Source organism: Eleginops maclovinus, chromosome 12 (genome assembly GCF_036324505.1).
Source record: "Eleginops maclovinus isolate JMC-PN-2008 ecotype Puerto Natales chromosome 12, JC_Emac_rtc_rv5, whole genome shotgun sequence".
NCBI classification, from domain to species: Eukaryota; Metazoa; Chordata; class Actinopteri; order Perciformes; family Eleginopidae; genus Eleginops; species Eleginops maclovinus.
The window spans coordinates 3081285-3095375 of NC_086360.1; positions in this window are offsets into that span (position 1 = coordinate 3081285).

Below are 14091 nucleotides of genomic sequence, written 5' to 3' on the forward strand. Positions count from 1 at the left end.
TGTTGTCTTTCTTCAATGGAGGCTGAAACAGTGGCTAGTTGCAGAGTAATATTTACACTTATATTTCGTAATTTTCATCATATTATGTGTGTAGTCGGATGTTGTCAAGCTTAACATGTCCACTCATATCAATTAATATAAAAACCTTTCAGAAATTTGAAATATATTTGTAAAAGGGTGGACATATTTTGCTGTTTGCATGTACATTGTTAATTTATAAAAATTGTTGGAGCTTGACCAACCTGCATTCCTAACAGCATAACATTTACTTAATAAAATGAATATGAAATTTAATGGAAAATCTCACCTTTTGGGGGGAAATGGGTAAGTCTCAAAGGCACCTTGTGGTGATATTGACCCTAAAAATACATGGAATGGACATATTGATGTCAGTACACAATGTAAGTAAACATGGAAACTCCAGTAATCCTCAATACAAATAAAATGAGACATTTACATCAATTGTTACAGCTCTAAAATACACATGACAATCAGCATGAAGGGATATTTAGTGTGGTAGTTAAGTGATTAAGTTAACTTACAGAACTGAACCACAATGTGCAGTGCTTTGAGGCACATTCTGCAGTGAGTAGCCAGAACAGCTAATACAGAATTACCCATAATTGGCATACAAATAATGTTAATGATATAAATGAATGTGAACATTTTAATGGATGACTATACTGAAAACATGTTTTTTTTTTAAAAAGTCAATAGCATAGCTATATGAACATTTTTGTATACAACAAAGTCAGGGGTAGACATATAAAGTAATACAAAATTACATAGAACCAATAAATAAAAAATACAGTTCCATATTTCAGATTAAATATTTGTTAAATACAGATTGTTTGATCGCCTTTTTATTCAGAATATTTGTAATAGTGCTACTATATTGTTGTATTTCTTGGCAAACATTTTGTTTAGAGTCAGACCATCTTTTTTTATGGATATGACATTTCCCTAAAAGTAATATAACATATTTAAATCTGCGTCCATACTATCAGCTTTGAGTATGTCTCTATCGTGGAGTTGTACATTTTGTCCCATTTTTCTTTTCTTTTCTTTTTTTATATATATTCTAACTCATACCAAAACTACGGAAGAGGATTAGGGCCATATGAAAAACATTTTTTGGGGATGTCTGGGGACTTTTTTCTCAGGTAATTGCTGTTAAGGTCTATAATTACAGTTGACCGCCAGGGGGCGCACGTGTTATTTTCTGAGTATCAGTTGGTTCAAAAGTTGTTGTTTGTTTACATCACATGTAGATGCATGCTTTTCGTTCGTCAGACAGAGATGACACGGACCGCGTGAAGAGCGCATATTTAAAGAGAGACTGTACTTAATGTAAAGGTAGATTGCGTTCATAAGTGTGAACAGAGAGCAATTTAGAAGCTGAAGATCCCGCAAGGAACAACTGAAGGCAAAAGTGGTCTGTATAAGTATATTTATTCTGCTTTTATTATGTTGTGAAATCTTTTACGTTGTAGAATGAATGTTCAAATTGGACTAATTGTATTTTCTTTTGTCTTTTTGTACATGGAGTTCTACGGTATATTACTGTAGGTGTTTCAACAAGACTGAGCACCTCAATTAATATCAGTGAAAAGAACTCGAGTCCATCACAACCAGTCTTTGGACGGCATACTCAGAAGTACGGGTTCCTGTAGTGGCCTAACTTCAGTGAGAGACTCTCATACTGCACTACGGAACAATAAAGGAGGTAACTCATCTCCACTTTATTTATAAAGCCCTTTAAAAACAGCTGCAGCTGAAACAAAGTGCTGCACATGGATAAAAACACGTAGCACAAAACACAAAAACAATATAAAAACAACAATAAACAGTAACAATATCAGAACAACAAGACCAATGAAACAAATACAGAAGCATAGTCTTATGCTGGGTTAAAAGCCAAGGAATAGAAATGGGTTTTAAGACGACTTTTAAAAATGGGCAGTGAAGGGGCTTGTCTAATGTGCAATGGGAGGTCATTCCACAGATTAGGACCGGCAGCGGAAAAGGCTCTATCCCCTCTGAGCTCCCGTTTAGGCCTTGGTACCTCCAGGAGCAGCTGATGAGCTGACCTGAGGCACCAGGCAGGAGTGTAAGGATGGAGCCGCTCAGAGAGGTAAGACGGGGCGAGACCATTTAAAGATTTATAAACAAATAAAATAATCTTAAAATGGACTCTAAAATGCACAGGCAGCCAGTGGAGGGAGGCTAAAATGGGAGTAATGTGCTCCCTTTTACGTGTTCCAGTTAGGAGGCGAGCGGCAGCATTTTGGACTAACTGGAGACATGCGAGGGAGGACTGGCTGACTCCAAGATAAAGTGCATTACAGTATCCAGCCGAGATGTAATAAAGGCGTGGATTACTGTTTCAAAGTGCTTATGTGCAAGGAAGGGCTTCATCTTTGCCAGCTGCCTAAGATAAAAAAAAAGCTGGACTTCACTATTGCACCAATTTGCCGGTCTAGTTTAAAATCACTGTCCATCTTAAAACCCAAGTTTGTGACTGTTGGCTTCCTGTAGTGCTCCAAGGGGCCCAAGTCAACAGGAGGGGGTTCACAAGAGCCACTGGGACCGAACAGCATCACTGCTGTTTTGTTTTCATTAAATTGTAAGAAGTTCATGGACATCCAGGCTTTAATGTCTTCAAGACATAACAGAAGTGGTTTCAGAGAGAAAGCATCCTTCTTCTTCAGTGGCACATAGATCTGGCTGTCATCAGCGTAACAATGAAAAGAGATACCATGCTTTCTCAGGATTGAACCCAGGGGCAGCAGGTACAATGAGAAAAGCAGTGGCCCTAAAACTGAACCCTGTGGAACCCCATATGACAGCCGAGCAGTGCGGGACTCAGAACCACCAAGGCTTACGCACATGGTTCTGTCTGCCAGATAGGACTTGAACCAGTCCAGGGCTGTACCAGAAATGCCCACTAGGTGCTGCAACCCAGGCATTAAGATGTTGTAGTCCATGGTATCAAAAGCCGCAGTTAAGTCCAGGAGGACAAGAATCGCATAGTCTCCAGAGTCATTTGCCAGGAGGATGTCATTAAAAACTCTTAATAAGGCTGACTCTGTGCTATGCAGTGTTTTAAAACCGGACTGGAAGACCTCCAGGACATCATGCTCATCCAGAAATGATTTTAATTGAGTATAAACAACTTTTTCCAGGATTTTTGAAATAAAAGGCAGCTTGGAGATGGGTCTAAAATTGGCTAGCACACCAGGGTCAACACCAGGTTTCTTGAGCAGGGGTTGCACCACAGCATGTTTAAAACTTTGGGGAACAACACCAGAAGACAGACTGCTGTTAATAATGGCCAGAACCGACTGCCCTATACTAGGGAAGACCTCTTTAAAAAAGTGAGGTGGGACAGTGTCACAGGGAGAACCTGATGGCTTAATCTGGCCAACCACATATCTTCTAAAGCCTTCAGAGACACAGGCACAAACAAATCAAACACAGCCGAGCATGGAACAGGGTCAGAGGGGTCAGTCGCAGGAGTAGCGATGAAAGCCCTTGCAGTAGTTACCTTGTCAATGAAAAAGTGCAGGAAGCTATTGCACATTTCGGGGGATGCCTCTATGCATCCAGGCTGGGCGGGGTTAAGGACCGTTTCAATGGTTTTAAATGACACACGCGGGTTGTGACAATTAGAGTCGATAAGGTTAGCCAGGTATTCTCTTCTGGCCTCTTTAACAGTGCTCTGGTAGCAGCGCCAACAGTCCATTAGGATATGATACCTGCAGCTTGTCCTTCTTCCACCTACCTACTTTCCGACATTCCTGTCTAGCTGCGCGAGTTCTCGCATCTAGCCATGGCTCAGGTTTAGCTTTGGGCTGCACAGTTTTTAATGGAGCCACAGAGTCCAGTATGGTTCGGCAGGAGGAGTGAAACCAAGAGCTGAGCTCCTCAGTGTTTGCAGATATTATCCCGAAGGGACACACAGCTGGTTAAAAGCAGACGAGAACTGACCAGCAGTGACAGGGTTAAAAATCCGACGGCTCCGAGCAGGAGCGCCAGATTTAACTGCAGCGCGGGAAAAGGCAGCTTCAAACATCACAGGCAAATGATCAGAAAACACATTGTCACAGATTTCCAGATAACGGAGTTTCTGCGCGCCAGAAGGGTCCCGTAGGAAAGCATATTCCAAATGGCAGAACAAAAGCTGAGTTATAAATCTATTTGTGCTGTTTTGACGTTCGATTTGAGACAGTGTGGAGCCCAAAGAGCTGCAGAGACTTAGAGGAGAAACCTCAGTGTGCTGGACGTCCGTATATGGTGGATTGGCCGGAGAGGACTGAGGTGGAGAGGTCTTTCTATGGGAGGATGAGGAAGACCTGCACCTACAGAACCTGAGCCCATGCTGGGCATACAGTAGCTATTACCACTTGCACAGTTCCAGTCTGTCTCTCTATTGGACAAAAGGTGTTTACTTATACATGTAATAGGTTAATAGTGTACTGTCACGATTTGTCTGGGTTTTATTTTGAAAAGCGTGCACTCCCCTAGTTACGGCTGCTTCTTCTTCCTGTCTCTGTGTCCCCTCCTGTTTGATTACCTGATTGTGTTCACCTAGTGCTCCTGTGTTTTTCCTCCCTTCAGTTCTGTTTGTCCTTCAGTGTTTATTAGATCCTCGTCGTATTTGGATGTGTTCCTACGGGAGAGAGTTCTGTTTGTTTTGGTCTTGAAATAAAGGTGTTTTCAGTTAAACCCTGTGTCTTCCTGCATTTGGGTCCTGCCTGCTCCGCTCCCCCTGACATGTACCTTTTGTCTATCTTGTCCTTTTTTATATAAAACCTTGTTGATAGTTCATCTTTGATAGCTTCTGGTTCAATACATTGCATTTGTATTTGTACTCATTTTTGTCTTTTATTCTTACTGAAAATTTAAAATTACACATTCAAATCTGACTGCAGATGGGCACCATTTGTTCCATGGTAAAAAGCACAAGTATTGTAAAGATTATATAGCGAGGCAAATACAAATACTCATCTCATCGATTGTACAGTACATGTTAAATAGCAACAAAATAGGTGCATTTCATCAGTTCACCACACTTTGTCTGATGTGCAACTTCACGAACAAATTATGGTCCTGTTAGGCCACAAAACTATTCAGTGTGCAGATCTTTTAACAATAAAAGTAGTTTCTCAGTTCATTTTATTGGCCTTTATAGGTCTTGAATCTCATAAAATCAGGTTTTCATTTTCCTCTTGGATGTTCTTCTGGACCCTCGGAGAAGCAGAAAATGGTGATGCAGCGGTGTCTTTCAGGCATGTCCGTACCTAACAGAAATGACAAGAAACATATAGTCCTTGGGCCAAAGGCTGAAATTTCACATATCGGTACCATCTGGGTGGGCAAATTCTAGTTGTTATTTTTTTATTGTTATACATCCCTAGATTATGTTTTGATGTGATAACCCTTTCAGAGTGGCAGCTTATTAGTGGTTTTCACCTCTTGAACAGAGAGACCCCTATCGGGCTAACGCTAAAAGACGAATTCTCCAGTCATCACATATAACTGTACCATTACACTATTATCTCGTCTCCATTGAAATAAACCCATCAATAAATACTTTAAATGGCCTACTATGTACTGGAACAGTTCACATTATCAATTTTATAAGGATATATAGTCTACTTTTATGAAATTTGGAGTTTCAAATAATAATATTTAGTGGTTCTTTCTTAAAAAACAATATTAAGTAAAATGTAACTAAATAGTATTCCCTCAGTTTGTATACTATCAACCTAGGCCACAACAACTTTGATGAAACTACACTCAAACAATGTTGTGACATGTAAATAGTTTTGTTTTATTTTTCTTGACATACTGGGAACTGTACATACAAATATTAGGTCCATACCCTCAACCTAGGACTCAGTCAACATCATCATCATCTGAGTCCGTTAACTCGACAGTGGGTTCTTCCTCACTGGGTTGATTGGAACAGGTTTGCAGTTTGCACATATCTGTGCACTTCAGGCCATTGGTGAGACATGTGCACTCTGGCAGTTTGCATGACCTCGTGCACTTGCAGGTGAGCAACTGCAACACTGCATCGGGTGCTGGTAAGCCACTCATCCACTCAATCGCCAGCTTCCCTTCATCATCTGTGGTCCACCCACTCTCCTTGGGATCCGGCACAGAGGGTTGGGTCTTCAGAGACCGCCTCCATATTGCAGCCTGATAGTTAGCACGCATTGCATGCATGAAGAGGCAATCTTTACATGGTGGGAGTTGACTTGACTCTGCTTCACCACGTCTAGCACAGAACAGTTGGTGACGAAGGGTGTTCACATCTATTGTGCGTGTAGAATGCACATACATACAGCATGTGAACTCTTGCAGTTTCTTAAAAAGCTCATCAGACACATCCCAAGAACGTCCAAGCTCACTGAAGGCCTCTTGGTAGGCCTTGTTAGACTTCACTAGCTTCAAGGCACCTATCTTCCCACGACCTGCAAAGGCACTGACGGTGTCACAACCAGTGAAGGCATGCATGCCAAGCAGGGCATCAGAGACACCACTACCTAGCGATTGGCCCAGCTTCGTTATGTCCAAGAACCTAGTCCTGTTTTGGGTTCCACATTTTTGATAGATAGGACAGTTCTTGTGGAATCCTAAGCATAAGACCAACACATCTGTATCTTCAGCAACGATGACAACTGCTTTGCAGCCAGACTCTGCTTCATGGAGAGCATGTAACAGTATGCGAGTGTCAGCTTCTTCTTGGGTAGATGCGAGCTCTGTTACCTCCTCCAATTGTTCTTTTTCGAGTCTGTAGCAGACTTCCTCACACGTGACATACAATGTTTTGTTCTGGAGTTTTTCTCTCTGTTTGGGTCCCTTCCATTCATCAACCAAGAATTTTATAAGGCTTGCTTTGTTAGAGGAACTGCAGAGCAGTTTCCTCCATTGTTGGATGTTGTGACCAGGTGCTATGTTCTTGAACTGAATGCTTAATGTACCTCTGTTGGCTCTTTCTGCATCTTTTATGGATGTTTCCTTGTAGACGTCAAAGACAACATCAATCCGTTGGCTCTTGGCTCCTTCATGGAGGACCTTGGCTAGAGCTGATTCTGCAAGTTGTGTGAAAGTCTTGTCATCCCCTTTCATCTGCTGCACCAAGCTCATCCCATCGATGATGGTTGCTGATGGTTCTGGGATAACGTCAGCAGGGGCAACATTTTTCTCCAACTCTCTAGCTAGAGCAGCTTTATTTGTCTTGCGCAAAGATCCATCACCATTGGCGAGGGCCCATGGCAGAGGACCCAGGGGATGAGCTAAGACATCACTCATGTGGAGCTGTCGGCTCTCAGCCACTAGGATCATGTGGCCAAATAAGTTTCTATCAGCCTTCAGAACTGCTTGCTTGGCTTGTCCTAGGTTGCGTGGCTTTTTTTGGATGTCTGAGAATGTTTTCAGCTTCTTTTTTGACATTTTGTCATGGAACTTTGTAGTTCCAGCTTCTAGTCGTTCTCGTTTGAAAGCTTGATATGCCTCTTCTCCTATCTTGTGAGCACCAAGGAGATCTGCTGCTATAGCTGGTGGGGCAACAGTTGCAGTTGACAAGCTGATAACATCTGAGTGGTCTTGACTAAATGGATTTAACCAACTGGTATCCATGAGCTCAACAAGGGACTGGACATCAGCCTCATCTCTTCTGATTCTAGGCATCTGTAGATCTGGGTGATTGAGATGTGAATCACGTTGACCCACCATGCCCCTAAGCTGTCTCAGGTAAGCACTCCGGTATTCTGATGTCATGTAGTACTTGGTGACAGCTGCTGGTTTGAGGCTGAAGCCCTTTGTTCCTCCAGGTGTTTGTGTGTCCTTATTTACAGTCTCCTCAATTGTCTGGTCCACTGGAATTCTCCCAAAGGGATTCCTGCTACCAATCTGGACCGAGAAACCACCTTGCATGAAGTGAGCATGTACTTCAGGTTGGTCAACAGCTAGTCTTGTCATTGATGCGTAGTAGTAGGGCAGGAAACGGGCGTAGTTCACCTTGTCATATGCAAAGCACCAAGGAATCATCTGTCTGATAGATGCAAGGTGTAGCATCCAGTCCCCTTCTCTAGAAGCGCGAAGTAGTCCTAGCATGATCTCCGCCATGTCCAGGTAGGATATCCAGAATGCTGAAAGACCTTGCCCACCTCTGAGAGATTCCAGGAAGGCTTGAAACAACTCCATGATGCAGTTGCACGATGCATTCTCCATGAGCTCTCCAAGTGATGCCTGAGACACATCGTCGTGGAAGTTGCCAATGCTCTCAAGGGCTGCTTCCAGGTGGTGAACCTCTCCGGGATACTTGCCTTCTAGCCATGGAAGGAAGGCATTCCAGGCAAGCCTCATCATTGCTTCATACACAAGCTTGTGGAGTCTGACTGCACGGTTGTACTTCCGCCCTTCCATCACACCCGTTACCGACCCTTCTGCAATCACACCTGACTCCACACAGAGATCCCTCAGACCTGCATCCTGGAATCGTTTTCCCAGAATGGAGAGCAAATTACAGATTGTGTGAAATACCCCCATCCTGATGATGATGTTATTGAATTTCTCATGCTTCCACACTATCTCTGCAGCCTTGGCGTAGAGTGCTTGGTCGAACACACAGACGATGCTGTTCAACTGCAGAGCTTCTTTGATGCTGAGTGTCCGGTTTAACACTTCATGCACCGTAGCCAATTCAGTAGCAGGAGCATTGATCGTTGGCAAGTAGCTGACAGTGTCCTGGACCACTGTGACATTGTTGCGGATCTGAATGTTAAATCCAGTCCAGCTGCTGATGTTTTGTATCTCAGGGGCAGACATTCGAGTGAGTAGCCAGACAAGGTTCTTTTCCTTTGCAGTCTGAACCTGAGTGGTAGAATTGGCGATGACACTTTGAGTGGTTGGTGGGCCCACCCGCTGCCCAGCATTGTAGATGGGTAGCATCATTAGTGCAGGGCGTATGCTCCTCTCCTTTGATTTGGACAATGCTGGCATGACTTGTGGTTGTATGGGCCCAATAACTTTTGCCTGCACAGCGATGCCATTAACACGATGGGAGGTGCCTGCTCCACTGACTGTCTCCTCAAGTCGGTCGATGTTGTCCCATGCCAGTGTTGTGAACATACATGGATGAATGTTGACTGGAAGTGTGATGTCATCCTTAGCATATTCCATCTTCTGGAGACACAGGGCTGTATCAATCTCTTGGACCTGTGAATATGAAATGCTATGTCCAAGCCGGTTGAGGATGTGGACAAGTTCAGTGTTCCCAGTGAGAGATTTTATGGCAAACGGAAGAAGAATGTGCTTAGCTGGTTTTACCTTGCCAGCTGTGATGGCAAATACCAAGTCACTACCAAAGGAGGTGGTTATAAAGGCTGATCTTGGTGCCATCTAAGAATCAGATTTTAAAGAGATAACAACAAAACATGTATGAAAAATCAAACTTTATTTTTTTCCAATAGTTGCAACATTTGACTTTAACAAATAATGTACACATATACAACAAAAATTAATGACCAAAGTTATATCACTGTTAAGATGATATTAGAACATGTGCGATTTCGGGAAATCTCGCTAAAGCGCTGAGCAGTGAAAACGGTAATATACATAGCCGTGGGAAGTAGGGGTGCTGGGGGTGCTGCAGCACCCCCTGCTGGAGGTCTGGTCCCGACAGTTGGAATATCGTAGCAGCCCCGCCAGTTGACAAAAAAAAACTAACGATAAAATACATAAACTATTAAATGCATAAAATGTCTAAAATTTAAAATTATGTTGTGTAATATGGTTTAATACAGTTTCTTAATTATTACAAAAATAATCTTCAAAACGTTTTCGATAGCGCTGTGCATTCTGGTTATATCAGATGTCATATGAAGTAGCCACGGGATTGTTTAAACTAAAATGGCAGCCTGAACGTTAAAATGGCACAAATACCAATACCAGTGTCTAAAACCAGTAGGTCTACACCACCAGAGTGTCTCCAGATTGGAGAAACGGAAACAAATCCAGCTAGCAGCAGCAGTTCATCCTCCGTTTCAGAAGATGCAGAGATCACTGACACAAATGATGACGGTAATAACGGCCCTCCAAAGCCCGCCACGTCTCTGCACAATGCTGCTGCCACTGACAGTGGATGTGTACCCACTGAGCCTTTCCAACCGTTGAACTTTAATTTTCCTGGTCGACGTTGTGGGAATGAAACGTACAGTCGTACATTTTCACCATCCTGGTTTAACAGGTGGAAGTGGCTACATTATGTTCCAGAGATAGATCGTGTCTTGTGTTTTGCTTGCCTGAGAGCCAAAGAAAAAAGACTGATCAATGCTGATAGTGTTCGTGCAGACAACCCATTTCTGTCGGGTGGTTTCGGAAACTGGCGTAAGGCTACCTCAAAATTCAACGAACATGAAAAATCTAAACTGCACACAGACTCCATTCAGAGACTTGCTGCACTGGAAGGCACACCGATTAACGCTCTCTTATCTGATGCGGTTTGCAAACAACAGGCGACTGCTCGTCATGTTTTGGAACTACTGTTCAGAAGTATTCGTTTTTTGGGCAGCAAAGGTATTCCGTTCAGGGGAGACACTACACGTGATGGTATACTGTTTGGATACATGCTGGAGCGAACATATGATCTTCCGAAGGAAAGAGAGTGGATTATGAGACGAGACAATTGGATGTCAAACACCATACAGAACGAGATCATTCAACAGTTCGCGCATGCAATTCAGAGGAACATTGTCGCCAATTCTTCCGAATCCATGTTTTATGGACTAGTTGCTGATGGCACTACTGACATTAGCACCACAGAACAGTTCTCATGTTGTTTGCAGTTTGTTGACAGCAGCCTGGAGGCGCATTGCTTGTTTTTGGGTTTTTATAATGCTCCTGACTCTACCGGACAAACTTTATTTTCTTGCATCAAGGATGTGTTTTTGAGACTGAACATTCCGATTGAAAGACTTATTGCTTATTGTTTTGATGGCGCTAGTAATATGTCCGGCTGTTTCTCAGGAGTCCAGGCCCGTCTGAAAGAACTGTGCCCTCTGTCCATGTACGTTCACTGCAACAACCACGCACTTGATTTAGTTCTCCAAGAAGTCGCCTGCGAAGTTGGCCTAGTGGCCGATACATTAAACTTTGTGCGGGGTGTTGCTGGTGTGATACGAGAGTCGTCAAAGCGTAAACAGCTTTATGAATCGCTTTTCAGTAGTTGCGACGAGGTTGCAGTTAACATCTTAGGCCTGTGCCCAACCAGGTGGTGTGTGCGGGCCACAGCCATCAGGCGCATATGTTCATCTTACAACACTCTGCTGGCCACACTAACGTTGTTGAAAGATGACAAAACCACAAGAGGTGACAGCAGAGCAAAGATTGTCGGGCTGTGGAAGCAAGCCCGTAAAGGCAGAACTCTCTTCGGCCTGCTCTGTTGCCAGGCACTGTTTGAACCGTGTGAGGCTGTGGCACGGAAGCTGCAGAGCTCCACAATGAGTGCGCTTGGCACACTTGAGTGCGCAAATGTACTGAACAACAGCATTGCGGCCCTTCGAGACGACCCAAATGTTGTGCAGATGTTTCAGAAGGTGGAAGAACATTCCTCAAGAATGGATCTTAAAATGCCAGAAACGAGAGAGAGCAGAACCCCGGCACGATTTAGGCAAACTGCAGAGCCAGAAGCACTCACTCGCAGCGCACCAACAGCCTCTTGGAAACGGGAATTCTATGAGGCTGTCGATCTAGTTTCAGGGGAGCTTCAAAGAAGGTTCGACCAAGAGACTTTGACGCTAGCGGGGAAAAGAGAGAGGGCAGTTATAGCAGCAGCACAGGGAGAAACAGTGGACTTGGACAGCCTTCAGCTTCCTATGGAGCTGGACAACTGCCGCCTTGATCTCCAGCTTAAAATGCTGAACACTGTCACCAAGGAGTCTCGGTGCACCACAGTTAAAGATGTAGCAGCACGTCTTTGTAATCTCCATCCACAGACGAGAGCTCTCTTTTCTGAGGTTGAGAAAGTCATCCAGTTATGTCTGGCTCTGCCAATATCAGTGGCCTCATCGGAACGATCGTTCTCCACTTTGAGAAGGTTAAAGACTTGGTTAAGGTCCACAATGACACAGAAGAGGCTGACGCATCTTTCATTGATGAATGTCCACAAAGACATTATGGACGATGTGGACACGAATGCGCTCATGAGAGATTTTATTTCCATGACGCCTGAGCGTCAGTCCGTGTTTGGAGTAGTACTGTGAAAGGCCCAACGGTAAGCGCTTGATTTGATCAGCTCGGCTGCCGCCGAGCAGTGTACTGTAAATAGTTCGACGCTGACTTTTTTGTTTTTCATGTCAGTTGAGATTGTTGAGATATAATAACTGTTCTCAGTTGTGTGCGATTCTAAGGTACAGCCTATAAAAGGTTGAACTAAATGCTTGTTCAGTAGTAGTTGATGCCGTAGTAGCTCTGACCGTGAGACTGATGTGTCAGAGCACACCGAATAAATACGCCAAGTACGGCTAAAGATAATTCACTCTCCGTGTATGCTTTTCCTCCGAATGCAACGTTATCTGTGCAACAGTAGTGCACCACAGCTCAACAGATACTAATAGACATATTGTGCATTCTTCCCTGCCCCTGAGAACACTGCAGGTTTCTGTTGATGCTTGTTTGGTTTAATGTTTTTTCGGAAGTCGCTCATTTACAATACCGTCTTTAAAGCTGTAAACATTTTTTTATTGAAATAAGTAGCCTTTTGTTTTAGTGTTCACATCACAGTAGCCTATCTGGTTTACAATGAAATACATCGTGTGGTGTTTAAATATTGCGCACACGTATGCCTGTCTTTTATTTAGCCTATCGGAACACCTCTCAGTCTTCAGCACCCCCAACCCAAATCATCTTCCCACGGCTATGGTAATATAGCCCAAAAATATAAAAAGCTGCTTTTGTGCAAGGGTTATCATATATTAATATGCTTATATCAGTCTTACAAACAACTTAATATAGGTAAAGTTTTGCCCCCTCAGATGGTACCAATATGTGGTCTGGCCCAAGGACTAATATAACTGAAGAGCAAGTGTGTTATTTAGGAGGTGTGTTTGTGTCTTCAGGAGCTTTAGATATATTTTTACATACAAGTGTTTTTTTTTAATTGAGTTATGTACTACAATCAGATTATCAATGAACAGTTCTTCAACATTAAAATATCGGTTTTTATTTGAATAATATTGAACTGTTATCAAAAATTAATGTAGAATCATGCTGTTTGGTTATCACTTTTACAATATATTTTTTTAAAGACAATATCTCGAGACAAAGGTTAGCAGTTCATTCTCTATATATACAGTAACTAACCCCGATAGCTAGAAGCAGGGGCACCGCCAGAAATCTTGCCACCCCCCCCCCTTCTCCTTTCGTTTCATTTCATTTACTGGACTGCACTTCTAAACTTCTACACTGCACTGCACCGCATTTGAACCAAGCTGTTCATTCACCGAGGCAGAGCATACACATTTCGCGTGTCCCGCTGCCAGAATCAGACTATACCATTCAGTAAAAAGGGAGAGGGATGAAATGATAATATCATACATAATTCGATGATTTTTTTTTATAGCAAATCACAACCATATATAATTTGCTTATTTTAACAGATCAAATGATTTATTTCATTTCAAAAACTTAAACAAGACAATACTATTAAAATAATATTGATAGCCCTCAAAGGGCTCCTGTCAGTGCTGGGCCCTAAGAATCGTCCTAACCTTCCCCCCCTGGCGGCACGCACCCATGGCTAGCAGGCAGGTGAGACGTCAGCCTCTCAGCTAGCTGCCTTGATAAACATACTTAATGAAAACCACCAGGCTGTTGGTCTTGGTTAGCCGTCACTGTTCCAACAAGCATCAACTCGTTTGTCGAAAAAACTAAACCCTTTATACAGAATTAGATGGGGGGCGGGGTTAGCTATCGACCTAGCATATAAGCTAACACACTTGCTGCTAGCTAATGTTAGAAATAATCAATATATTGAAACAGAACATTAAAAGATAATTCACTGTTTCAGAACGGAGCATA